The sequence below is a fragment of the Schistocerca cancellata genome, chromosome 5, assembly GCF_023864275.1.
Source record: "Schistocerca cancellata isolate TAMUIC-IGC-003103 chromosome 5, iqSchCanc2.1, whole genome shotgun sequence".
Lineage (NCBI taxonomy): Eukaryota > Metazoa > Arthropoda > Insecta > Orthoptera > Acrididae > Schistocerca > Schistocerca cancellata.
This window is the reverse complement of record NC_064630.1, coordinates 20,326,131-20,340,315: the sequence shown is the minus strand read 5'-3', so window position 1 is coordinate 20,340,315 and position 14,185 is coordinate 20,326,131.

Genomic DNA, 14,185 nt, shown 5'->3' with positions numbered 1-14,185 from the left:
TCAGGAATTCAGGAAGGCTGTGAGGGACACACGTGTATTCAGGGGATTCTTTGATGACACTGATCATTATTTAATCTGCAGTGAAATTGGGATTGTGAGGCCGAAAGTGCAGGAGGTCAGGTCCATATGTAGGAGGATAAGAGTGGAGAAACTTCAGGATAAGGAAATCAGGCACAAGTACATAACAGCGATCTCAGAAAGGTACCAGTTAGTTGAATGTAGTCAATTACAGTCATTGGAAAAGGAATGGACAAGGTACAGGGACACAGTACTAGAAGTGGCTAAAGAATGTCTTGGAACAGTAGTGTGTAAAAGTAGGATGAAGCAAACAGCTTGGTGGAATGATACAGTCAAGGCAGCCTGTAAAAGGAAAAAGAAGACGTATCAAAAATGGCTACATACCAGAACCCAGATAGACAGAGAAAGTTATGTTGAAGAAAGAAACAAAGCCAAACAGATAACTGCAGCATCCAAGAAGAAATCGTGGGAAGACTTTGGAAACAGGTTGGAGACTATGGGTCAAGCTGCTGGAAAACCATTCTGGAGTGTAATTAGCAGTCTTCGAAAGGGAGGTAAGAAGGAAATGACAAGTATTTTGGACAGGTCAGGAAAACTGCTGGTGAATCCTGTGGATGCCTTGGGCAGATAGAGGGGGTATTTTGAAAAGTTGCTCAATGTAGGTGAAACTGCGATCAGTAATGTTTCAGATTTCGAGGTAGAATGGGATAGGAATGATGATGGAAATAGGATCACATTTGAGGAAGTGGAAAAAATGGTCAATAGATTGCAGTGCAACAAAGCGGCTGGGGTGGATGAAATTAAGTCGGAACTCATCAAATACAGTGGAATGTCAGGTCTTAAATGGCTACACAGGATAATTGAAATGGCCTGGGAGTCGGGACAGGTTCCATCAGACTGGACAAAAGCAGTAATCACACCAATCTTTAAACATGGAAACAGAAAAGATTGTAACAACTACAGAGGTATCTCTTTAATCAGCGTTGTGGGTAAAATCTTCTCAGGTATTGTTGAAAGGAAAGTGCGAGTATTAGGTGAGGACCAACTGGATGAAAATCAGTGTGGGTTTAGGCCTCTTAGAGGTTGTCAGGACCAGATCTTTAGCTTACAGCAAATAATGGAGAAGTGTTATGAGTGGAACAAGGAATTGTATCTATGCTTTATAGATCTAGAAAAGGCATATGATCGGGTTCCTAGGAGGAAGTTATTGTCTGTTCTACAAGATTATGGAATAGGAGGCAAACTTTTGCAATCAATTAAAGGACTTTACATGGATAGTCAGGCAGCAGTTAGAGTTGATGGTAAATTGAGTTCATGGTTCAGAGTAGTTTCAGGGGTAAGAGAAGGCTGCAACCTGTCTCCACTGTTGTTCATATTATTTATGGATCATATGTTGAAAACAATAGACTGGCTGGGTGAGATTAAGATATGTGAACACAAAATAAGCAGTCTTGCACATGCAGATGACTTAGTTGTGATGGCAGATTCGATTGAAAGTTTGCAAAGTAATATTTCAGAGCTAGATCAGAAATGTAAGGACTGTGGTATGAAGATTAGCATCTCCAAAACGAAAGTAATGTCAGTGGGAAAGAAATATAAACGGATTGAGTGCCAAATAGGAGGAACAAAGTTAGAACAAGTGGACGGTTTCAAGTACTTAGGATGCATATTCTCACAGGATGGCAACATAGTGAAAGAACTGGAAGCGAGGTGTAGCAAAGCTAACGCAGTGAGCGCTCAGCTACGATCTACTCTCTTCTGCAAGAAGGAAGTCAGTACCAAGACTAAGTTATCTGTGCACCGTTCAATCTTTCGATCAACTTTGTTGTATGGGAGCGAAAGCTGGGTGGATTCAGGTTACCTTATCAACAAGGTTGAGGTTACGGATATGAAAGTAGCTAGGATGATTGCAGGTACTAGTAGATGGGAGCAATGGCAGGAGGGTGTCCACAATGAGGAAATCAAAGAAAAACTGGGAATGAACTCTATAGATGTAGCAGTCAGGGCGAACAGGCTTAGATGGTGGGGCCATGTTACACGCATGGGAGAAGCAAGGTTACCCAAGAGACTCGTGGATTCAGCAGTAGAGGGTAGGAGGAGTCGGGGCAGACCGAGGAGAAGGTATATGGATTCGGTTAAGAATGATTTTGAAGTAATAGGTTTAGCATCAGAAGAGGCACCAATGTTAGCACTGAATAGGGGATCATGGAGGAACTGTATAATGGGGGCTATGCTCCAGACTGAGCGCTGAAAGGCATAATCAGTCTTAAATGATGATGATGATGATGATGATGATGCTAGCATAAAGATCTACTGTAAAAGTTTCACGAGTGTAATTCGAATTCCAAAACATTTTATTTTCCACCAACATACTTATAGGTATTAACCCTGATAACCATATTAGCGGACTTGGTTCAAATGGTTCAAATGGCTCTGAGCACTATGGGACTTAACTGCTAAGGTCGTCAGTCCCCTAGAACTTAGAACTACTTAAACCTAACTAACCTAAGGACATCACACACAGCCATGCCAGAGGCAGGATTCTTACCTGCCACCGTAGCGGTCGCGCGGTTCCAGACTGTAGCGCCTAGAGCCGCTCGGCCCCCTCGGCCGGCTATTCGCGGACTTACAGGGATGATTACAGATAGCCAATACGATCGGTAAATAGAATAGGCGGGGGGGGGGGGCGACGAATGATAGTCATACGTACAGTATACACCCTTCACCAAAGACCGTGCTGTGTGCTGCTCTTTTACTGACACTTACCGAGAAGTATTGCACTGTATAATCTTTAAGATGTGCTCGGATTGCTATCCTCTACTAAAGCGAAGAAGAATTATAGGATCTGCTGAATAGAATGAACACCCTAAGGTCGGGGCCACACGAGCGGATTGTTTCCGCAATGGTCGACGGCCTGCGGCTAGACGCAGAGTCCTGTACCCATGCGGCTAGCTGCGGAATGTTCGTGCGGAGAGCCAAATATCTAGTCATCTATTTTGTCTCGAAAAAAATTGTTTCATGTAAACGAAGGAAAGCTACATCCGTCCATGTAGTTAGTTTCTCATTACAACTTATACTTTTCGTGTAAAAAATTAAAAACCACTGTTTTGGAATTCGTCTGTGTTCTGCGCTACGCAATCTCTCTCATTCGATTGTGAGGAAACTATTCGACGAAAAAAATTTATTTTTATGCGTGTTATAGCCTGATATCACAGCTTGATAACGAACTGGTTTTCTTTTCGCTGCTGCCCATGGTTATCGTGATACATCATAATTAAGTAAAATACAGCGCGTATTTTGAAAAGTTTGCAGTAAAAAATGTCGTCGCTGGCTACTATGCGTTTGGTGCATTTGCGATCGTATAATGCTGCGTACGAATTGTAGCTAAGATATCGAAATTGTTTTTAACATTGGAAGGAGAGCCATATCTCTTTCCAGTCTCGAGTAATCGAGTGATATATATTGGCGCTTGGCCGCAGCTGCCTACGGCGCGCCACGCTCGAGGGTATTCTCGCTCACAATGCAGAGTTGTGCCGCGTTTATTTTCCGCATGTCGTCTATGATTTGCTTTATGTGTCATTTTTTCTTGTCTACACTGTTTCATTCACGAAACATTAAATAACTATTATCAACACAATTTTTAATAAAGTAAGTAAAGTCGACCTGGTAACTGTTTACCTTGCGATTAAATGACAATTGAGACGAGAAAAAAATACGCTTTTCATTCTAGTATAGCGCGAAATGTTCTTAGAATGAAGATAGTTCGCTTCATAGCCGCGAGGAGGCCAAGCAAATAGACTGAATTGTTCTCTCCTTCTTTTTTTTCTTTAATCTGGTAGTCGTGATGGATGCTCGACACTGTGCAGTAGTGGCATACGTAGGGTTAAAAATACTGAAAAAGAGAAAAATACACCGAAAGTACTGGGTGCATCCAGTGGTGAGTAGTCGGTTGTTGCAAGGAGCGTTTCACGTTATATTTAACGATCTACGAGAGGATGAAATGAAATTTTTTAACTATTTCCGAATGTCTTTCTCAAGCTTCGATGAATTACATCACACGCTTAGAAACGCTTTACAGAAGCAAGACACGAACATGAGACTCGCTATACCTTCAATGGAAATACTTGCTATAACTTTAAGGTAAGTGAATTCTAATGTGCAAGTATCCTGTCTCAGCCAAAAATTATCTCAGCTAAAATTAAAGAAACCCAGTAATGTCTATCACTAGTTTTAACAACACTTTCACACTTTCATTTCAATTTAAAAAAAAGATAATTATTAGGTCAATAAACGAACAAGTTTAATTCTCTTTTCTTCATTAATGAAATGTTAGATGTAAATCTGTCTTTTGAGGATAAGAAACATCAATTAACTTTAAATGAAGGTGACAAGAACCCCAGCTGGTCAGCGTACACGTATTTTAATATTCTTACTGCTTCTGAACCAGATTTCTTCACTTTCCTTACATATTTCCGATAATAGTCCCTAATGTTACGCCACTTTTGTTGTGCCTTCTGGCCTACAAAGGAGAAAAAAGGAAACGGAAATTTAACGTAACTTTAAAATCTTTAACATCATTAAATAATGACTAAATATTGAACGTAATTTTTATACATTTATATCTTTGGTTTTAGGTATTTGGCTACTGGTTGTCACTTAGTTGATCTGCACTATACATACAGAATAGGCAAGTCAACAGCCAGTGACATAGTGAGGAAAGTGTGCTGTGCAATTTGGGGCTGCCTGTGTGACAAGTGTCTGCCTTGGCCGACAGAGGAGGAGTGGAAGAATATTCCCAATGGATTCCAAATCCATTATTCTAAAAGTGGACGAAAAACTTACCAACGGATTTTTTCTCTGTGCTTGAATGATCTGCGAAATCATCGAATAATGCACAGCAGATTTCATGCCATGCTGCATCCTTCTTATGTCTGTCTTTGTATTCCTCGGTCCTTACATCACAAATACAGGGCCTTTTTTCCATTTCCATTATCAGAATCTCCATATCTATTTTCTCAATGTCTAGTGGGCACATCGTGGGAGTCACTTTGTAGTCACACGGAACGGAGCACGCAACTGCCTGCTGCAAATGGCGACTCTACTCCGCTCTCAGCACTGACTGCTGTCAGCTGGCCCTTCTCCGCACACCTGTCGCACCGCCATTGTGAAATGCCCAATTGATTCTCATGGCCCATAGCGCTGCGTGTGCCGCAGCGGGTTTTCCGCCTCGCTATGGGCGATGCGGCTGGCAAGCGGCAAAATTCCGCAGCCGCAGACGTTCCGCCCCGTGTGGACTGCTGCATCAGCCCCATGCGCCATAGCGGTGCGGTCATTTACCGTGCGTCTGACTTTCCGCAGCTATTCTGCTCGTGTGGCCCCGGCCTAAAGGCCTGGCCAGACAGAATGCCTGGCCGTCCGGCCTGTGGCCTTGAACCGCAGCCGGCAGGCCGCACTGTTGAATCTCTCGTTATTGTATGGCGGCAGTCACACAGAGTGCGGCTTTGACGCACCGGCATTCGGCCTGCCGCACCGGCCGCCACCGGGTTGTCACAGATGACAGATTCGCCGCAAGCCGGAGCGGCTGCCTGCCTCTGTTGCCACACTCAACCGCTCTGCTGTCACACTGGAAGCAGCTGCGTGAGGCGGTTTTTGTCTTGCAGCTCGTAGTGCATGCATCATGGACACAGAAAGACTTATAGAGGAGATGACACCATACAACTTATTGTATGACACCCGGAATCCTGATTTGGAGAGACGACATGCGGAAAATAAATGCGGCACAACTCTGCATTGTGAGCGAGAATACCCTCGAGCGTGGCGCGCCGTAGGCAGCTGCGGCCAAGCGCCAATATATATATCACTCGATTACTCGAGACTGGAAAGAGATATGGCTCTCCTTCCAATGTTAAAAACAATTTCGATATCTTAGCTACAATTCGTACGCAGCATTATACGACCTCAAATGCACCAAACGCAAAGTAGCCAGCGACGACATTTTTTACTGCAAACTTTTCAAAATACGCGCTGTATTTTACTTAATTATGATGTATCACGATAACCGTGGGCAGCAGCGAAAAGAAAACCAGTTCGTTATCAAGCTGTGATATCGGGCTATAACACACGTAAAAATAATTTTTTTTCGTCGAATAGTTTCCTCACAATCGAATGAGAGAGATTGCGTAGCGCAGAAAACAGACGAATTCCAAAACAGTGGTTTTTAATTTTTTACACGAAAAGTATAAGTTGTAATGAGAAACTAACTACATGGACGGATGTAGCTTTCCTTCGTTTACATGAAACAATTTTTTTCGAGACAAAATAGATGACTAGATATTTGGCTCTCCGCACGAACATTCCGCAGCTAGCCGCATGGGTACAGGGCTCTGCGTCTAGCCGCAGGCCGTCGACCGTTGCGGAAACAATCCGCTCGTGTGGCCCCGGCCTTAATGAGTACAGAAAATGTACTGAGTGTAAACCGAAGAGAGGTGAAAGTAACGAGAAGTAGCAGAAATGAGAACAGTGGGGAACTTAAAAATCAGGATTGATCGTCACGAGGTAGAATTCTGGCACCTAGGCAGCAGAATAACCCATGACGGACTGAGCAAGGAGGATGTCAGAAGCAGACTTGCACTGGCAAAAAGGGCATCCCTGGCCAAGAGAAGTCTGCTAGTATCAGAGATTGGTGTTAATTTTAGGAAGAAATGTCTGAGGATGTACGTTTGGAGTACTGCATTTGAGGCGTCTGCGTGTCCTTAGAGTTGACACCACTCAGCGGTGATGGTTGTCCCAGTCGGTATGACTTGGAACGGCGTCCGTCGCTCACGACAACGCCACCCTGTAGCTAGTGAGAAAACACAAACTCCTCGCGTGGTTTGGTCACATTTCAGATACCGTCTTTCGTGATTAATGCCAATATTCGATAGAGCAGCGCGTCAGAATGTGTAAGCCGCACTTGCTTCTTCTTTTTATAAGGCCCGGTTAGATAACGGATATTGAACATTAATAACTAGCTGACCCGGCGAACTCTGTTCCTCCCGGGTTCGATTCCCGGCGGGGTCAGGGATTTTCTCTGCCTCGTGATGACTGAGTGTTCTGTGATGTCCTTAGGTTAGTTAGGTTTAAGTAGTTCTAAGTTCTAGGGGACTGTTGACCATAGATGTTAAGTCCCATAGTGCTCAGAGCCATTTGAACCATTTTTTTTTTTTTACTCTGTTCCGCCTTAAAGCCAATAAATAATCAGATTTTGATGTTAAGTTCAATTTTCTATCAGGAAATACAAATAAAGAAATTATTGTTCTTCTTCAGTCCTTTCATTCGCAATGTTTTGTATCCTTCTTGCATTACGGCTTTGTCGAGAAATATTCGATCGTCTTGGTCGCGGCATTGTTAATAATGAATCAAAGAAAATACAAATTATTTCTTTAAATTTTTAATTAATCATATATACTGATACTTAACCATAGACGTTTAGCTGTTATTTGCGTTTTGTTATTCCATGTCAGATGCGTTTCTGTTATACCACTTTTATACTGACATTTAGCTGACATTTGCGTTTTGTTATTCCATGCGAGATGCGTTTTTGTTGTACCACGGGATAAAAAGTAATCTATGTCCGTCTTCTGGTTCTAAGCTACCTCTCTACCAATTTTGAGCCAAATCGGTCCAGCCGTTCTTGAGTTATAAATAGTGCAACTAATACGCCTTTCTTTTATATATATAGATATAAAGCCTTGAATCTTCAATTCATCACCCAAGTCATGGCCACATTATGGAATTGCGAGGATGTTAAGCTCATAAGTTGTTATTCCGACGTCAAGACGTCGCTACGTCGCGTGTTCAATAACTACAAGACGTAATTCCAGAGATATCATATACTTAAGGAGATGTTCAGAATGCATAGTAATCTTGGGACAAATCGATGACTGTTCACTGTCAAATAACCATGAGTTCACTTTTAACTTCATAATATTCTAATACTCAGCTAATTTTCACTAACACAATGATAATGACTATTCAATTATGTAGGCGACTCGAAGAATTAAAATTTGAGTTCAGTTTTATTGTTCCTTGTAATTAATTGTTCCTACGCTGAGCACGCACACCGATTTCTCACTCAGGGAATTGCTTCCGTTTGCATTAGTAATCCTGTCGTTGACGACAACTTTGATAACTCAGCACGTTCTTCGTGTTTGCGTTTGTTTGTTACCTACTCGAGACTAATAATTGTTTTTCTGTCGGCGATCTTTCTTTTTCAATGTCCTTGAATATTCGTGCTTATTCAGTATCACGAAGGCAAAGTCCCATCACAAATCTCACACGATTTAATTTCGTCGTGAATCTGCGTACCTCGTTATCTTGCTAACGATAAAGATGACTTTACTTTAGTATGACTTCTCAATAATGCTTCAGTCTATATCGCAAAACTTTCGAACTTCCGATTACCTTAAAACAGTCTAAGAGAGCTTACATGCATGCTACGATCGCAATAGTGCTAGAGAGCGACTAGACAGCAACTGACGCTAACATTTCCATTTCCGAGTTACATTGTAGTCACATCGAACTTCCTTTTCGATGCGGCTAAAACTCTCTTCTATGGTAAAAGTTATCTTTGGCCAGTTCACCATCTGGGCTTTAACCTTCGTTGTGAATAATTTTGCAATTCTTTCTTTGATGTTTCGTTGCGTATCGTATCGTATTCTTTCATTCAGTGTCTATTTCATGATAAATATTATTATTCACATGACATTCCTGTTGATCAAATTATCACATGTGTAAAGTTTGTCGTCAGTAGCTGCCGTCACTATCAGGATGACTAATTTTCCTACTTCTTTTACAACAAAGGGTTGTTTATTAGGTTATCTATAATTGGGGTGTTATACGTTGTATGGTAGTGAATAATGGACAGTGGGAAAACCAGAAAAGAAGAGAATCGAGGCATTTGAGATGTGGTGCTTCAGAAGAACGTTGAAAACTAGGTGGACTGATAAGGCAAGGAGTGAAGAGGCTCTCCGCAGGCTTGGTTGGTTGGTTGTTTTGGGGAAGGAGACCAGACAGCGTGGTCATCGGTCTCATCGGATTAGGGAAGGAAGTTGGCCGTGCCCTTTCAGAGGAACCATCCCGGCATTTGCCTGGAGTGATTTAGGGAAACCACGGAAAACCTAAATCAGGATGGCCGGACGCGGGATTGAACCGTCGTCCTCCCGAATGCGAGTTCAGTGTCTAACCACTGCGCCACCTCGCTCGATCTCTCCGCAGAGTCGGCAAGGAAAGGAATATATGAACAACACTGAAAAGGAGAAGGGACAGGATGATAGGATATTTGTTAAGACAACAGGGAATGACTTCCATGGTACCAGAGGGAGCTGTAGAGGACAAAAACTGAAGAGGAAGAAAAAAATGGTTCAAAAGGCTCTGAGAACTATGGGACTTAACTTCTGAGTTCATCAGTCCCCTAGAACTTAGAACTACTTAAACCTAACTAACCTAAGGACAACACACACATCCATGCCCGACGCAGGATTCGAACCTGCGACCACAGCGGTCGCGCGGTTCCAGACTGTAGCGCCTAGAACCGCTTGCCTACCCCGGCCGGCGAAGAGGAAGTAATAGGTTCAAATTCTTCAAATGGCTCTGACAAGGGAACCTCCCCATCGCACCCCCCTCAGATTTAGTTATAAGTTGGCACAGTGGATAGGCCTTGAAAAACTGAACACAGATAAATCGAGAAAACAGGAAGAAGTTGTGTGGAACTATGAAAAAATAAGCAAAATATACAAACTGGGTCGTCCATGCGTAAGATAGGCAACATTAAGGGCAATGTGAGGGGAGGAGCGCCATGGTCCCGTGGTTAGCGTGAACAGCTGCAGAACAAGAGGTCTTCAGTTCAAATCTTCCCTCGACCGAAAATTTTAACTTTTTATTTTCAGTTTATGTGAAAAACTCTTATGTTTTCATCACTTTTTTTGGAGTGATTATTACATCCACAAGAAAACCTAAATCGGGCAAGGTAGAAGAAACTTTTCACCCATTCGCGAAGTGTACTAGTTAGGTGGGTCGATAACATATTCCTGTCATGTGACGCACATGCTGTCACCAGTGTCGTATACAAAATATCAGACGTGTTTTCCTGTGGAGGAATCGGTTGACCTATGACCTTGCGATCAAATGTTTTCGGTTGCCATTGGAGAGGCACGTCCTTTCGTCAACTAATCACACGGTTTTGCGGTGCGGTCGCAAAACACAGACACTAAACTTATTACAGTGAACGGGAGACGTCAATGAACGAATGGACAGATCATAACTTGGCGAAAATAAAGAAAGCAAAATTTTCAGTCGAGAGCAGATTTGAACCAAGGACCTCTCGATCCGCAGCTGTTCACGCTAACCACCGGACCACGGCGCTCTTCACATCACATTACCCTTAATGTTGCCTATCTTAGGCATGGACGACCCAGTTTGTATATTTTGCTTATTTTTTCATAGTTCCACACAACTTCTTCCTGTTTTCTCGATTGATCTGTGTTCAGTTTTTCAAGGCCTATCCACTGTGCCAACTTATAACTAAATCTGAGGGGGGTGCGATGGGGATGTTCCCTTGTGAGCACTATGGGACTTTACATCTGTGGTCATCAGTCCCCTAGAACTTAGAACTACTTAAACCTAACTAACCTAAGGACATCACACACATCCATGCCTGAGGCAGGATTCGAACCTGCGACCGTAGCGGTCACGCGGTTCCAGACTGAAGTGCCTTTAACCGCACGGCCACACCGGCCGGCCAGAAGTAATAGGTTGCAAGCGCTACTCTGCGATGAAGATGGAACGGGAGAAGAATTCGTGGTGGGCCGCTTCAAACTAGAGATGGGCAAAACTGTTCTTTTCAGAGATTGGATCAGGACTGTTCACTCCCTGAAATGAATTAGCTCTTTTTCATGACTCACCACTCATTTACAATATAAAATAAATGGAAGGCACATTGCCCTTTAAACTTGGTTTATTCCAGTACTATACCTGTATTTTGATCTTATTTGATCCTATTTTGAAGTAACACAGATAATGAGTAAGAATTTTGTATTGTTTATTGAAATTTCCACGATATGACAAAGTTTTTGATTATTGATTTATTTTGCACTATCGTGGTTTTTTGGGTGATCGGAAAATGTTGTAACTTGAGATTTACATTAACAATATATTTGGCTATAACGTATTAAAATTTCATTAACCTCATACAAATACATCGCAAGCCATATATTTTTAAAGTGAACGTTTCCTTTCGAAGACGCCTAAAATCGCAAAATCCGTACCAGAATAAGAAAAAAATATATAAATTTGACTGTAAAACGAAAGTGCTGCATATAGCCTTACGCAGAATAAAACAAGGAAAATATTGGTGTATCATATTTTGCGATACGTTTATTGGTTCGCTCGTAATTAAAGCGTTAATTCGAGTGTCTATAATAAAAATCCTATAGTAAGAGGAGTCATCAGGAACCTAATCTAATCAGTTTAAACAATTAAAAATAAAATAAAAACAATTGATGTATACATAACATAATAATGTAATATACATAGCGGCATTACTACGAAGAACAATATCCAGTGGGGACGAACTCCGATGCAGAGGCGCTGAGTCGAGCAGGTCGAGCCGCGAGCTGTATTACTGCGTGACCTGAGACCGCAGAGACACCTGAGTCGCTTTGCTCGACGCTCTGGCTAGAGTCGAGACGGTGGGGCGAGCGTTGAGCGGGCGAGTTCCGAGGGAGGGGGTAGCGGTGAACTCACCCGCTCCGAGACAAATAGTTCGTTCCCTTGCGAGCGGGTTTTTGCAAGTAGTTCCTATGTTATCCGCTAGGTGGCTCTCTGTCCTGTTGCTCGCATCAACTGCCCAGAGGGCAGGACGTGCGACTGAAACGATCGCCGACAGAGTGCGATGCGAAGTTACGTGCAGGCAGCCAAGGTAGAAGCAGGGCAGAGGCCGGCGCTGGCTGTGTTGTGTGGCGTGCACTGTGCTGTGACCAGCAGAGGCGCCGCTGATATGCTCCGTCTCTCTCTCTCTCTCTCTGCCGTGGGAAACGTTTGGAGCTACCGTTCTTTTTTTCTGAATCACTGATTGTTCACTCCTTTGAAAGATTGAACTCTATGAATTAGTTCAAGAGCGGATCTCCCATCTCTACTTCAAACCAGTCAGAAGACTGATGACTCAAAAAAAAAAAAAAAAAAAAAAAAAAAAAAAAAAAAAAAAAAACACAGAGACATAGTTCTTCTCCCCTTCCGTTCAGTCTATATATCGAAGAAGCCACGGGGAAAATAAAAACAAGGTTCAGGAGTGGGATTAAAATTCGTGGTGAATGGTGAAAGGATATTTATGATAAGATTCGCTGATGGCATTGCCATCCTCAGTGAAAATGTCGACGAATGGGATGTTGTGTCATATGGAACCAACAGTCTACTGACCACAAACTATGGACTGATAGTAAAGGGTAGAGAGGAGACAGTAACGAGGAGTAACTGAAACGAGTTTGGCGATAAAAGTAACATCAAAATTGGTAACCATGAGGTAGATGATGCGAAGCAATTCTGGTACCTTGCTAGCAGCACCACGCAAGACGGACGAAGCAAGGCGGACATAAAAAGGAGATTAAGAAAGGCAAAGTGCATTCCAAGCCGAAATAAGACTACAAATATGAGGCTTTCGCCTGAATTTGAAAAAGATATTTCTGAGAATGTACGTTTGGGGGCGCAGTATTGTACGTCAGCAAAACATGGACTGTAAGAAACCCAGAAGGAAAAGAATCGAAGCAGCAGAGATGTGGTGCTGTAGGAGGATACTTAAAATTAAGCGGAGACTTGTAAATTAAGAAGTGAGTAGGTTCCCCCAATGAGGAGACAAATATGTGGAAAGCTCTGGAAAGAAGACGGGGTGGGATAACAGAGGACATGCGTCAAGACAACAGGGAGTAACTTCCATGCTACTTGAGGGAGCCAATAAATTTCAGCATATATGTGGAACTATAAACAAAAACTTTAACAAAAAGTTAGAAAAGCCAAAAAAATGAAACTATGTAAGACAATGGCAATGCTTGTGCTACTTTATGGCATCGAATCCTGGACTGGAAGAATAAGGGATAATACAGTCAGCAGAAAAGAGACTGTTAGGACTTGCCTAAGCTTGCTCAAGGAGCAATAACGCAGAAAATGATGCCATTCGTTGCAATCAAGTACAAGCGTTGAGGAAGGAGAGGTGTAGGATGGCTGACAAAAAGATGTAGTTAATTGTGTGGAGTCGGAACAGGCGTATTGTCTAAGCCTTGAATAGCAAAAGAAGAAGAAAAAGAAGAAGGTACTTTAGGGAGCTGTAGAGGATAAGAACGGTAGGGGAAGACAGAGACTGGAATATATCCACACAAATAACTGATAACATTTGGTGGAAGTGCTAGTCGGCAGCGAGGAGGTTTCACGAAATACTATCGCGAATGAAAATCCCAGCACGTTGGAGAAGTGGGATGAAGCGCGAATTTAAGAATGTAAAAAAAAAAAAAAAAAAAAGAAAATCAGGAAAGATCTGCCACTCGCAAGCCAGTAACAACAAACAAGGAATAGAAAGATTTTCGAAATGATGGCGGCTGTGTTTGTTTGAGTTTCCCGGCAATAATCAACAGCGGTGAGCCGTCAGCGGAGCCCCCGCTGGCCAGTTTAACACGTGCGGTCCGTCCTTGCCGCTGCCGCTGCCGCCTGCCGCGGGTTATTTCGAAGCCGGCGCGGTATTTCTGTCAACTATTGGCCCCGCTGATCGACCCAACGCGCCGAGTCGACCCATTCAACCCACGGCGTGACGACGGGCCCCGCCAGGCGTCTGACGTCACAGCCACAACACGCACTCTCGTACCCGAGTAGTTCTTCATTCCAGAAGATACGGTTCACGATACGGGCGTCATTTTTAGTACACGAGCAGAATCCACGCAGAATGCACACCATCTTTGTAAAAATACAGCTTTCATTCTACATGTGTGAAAGTTTTACAGTGTGTAGATACATCCTTCCCGCTTGTTTTCAAACTTAGTTCAACCTGTTCCCGTGAGTGTCGCCGTCATAGCATGTCTTCAAGATGGCTGCTACACTTGACGTTCGTCAGAAGCAACGTGCTGTCATAGAATTCCTGTGCTCTGAA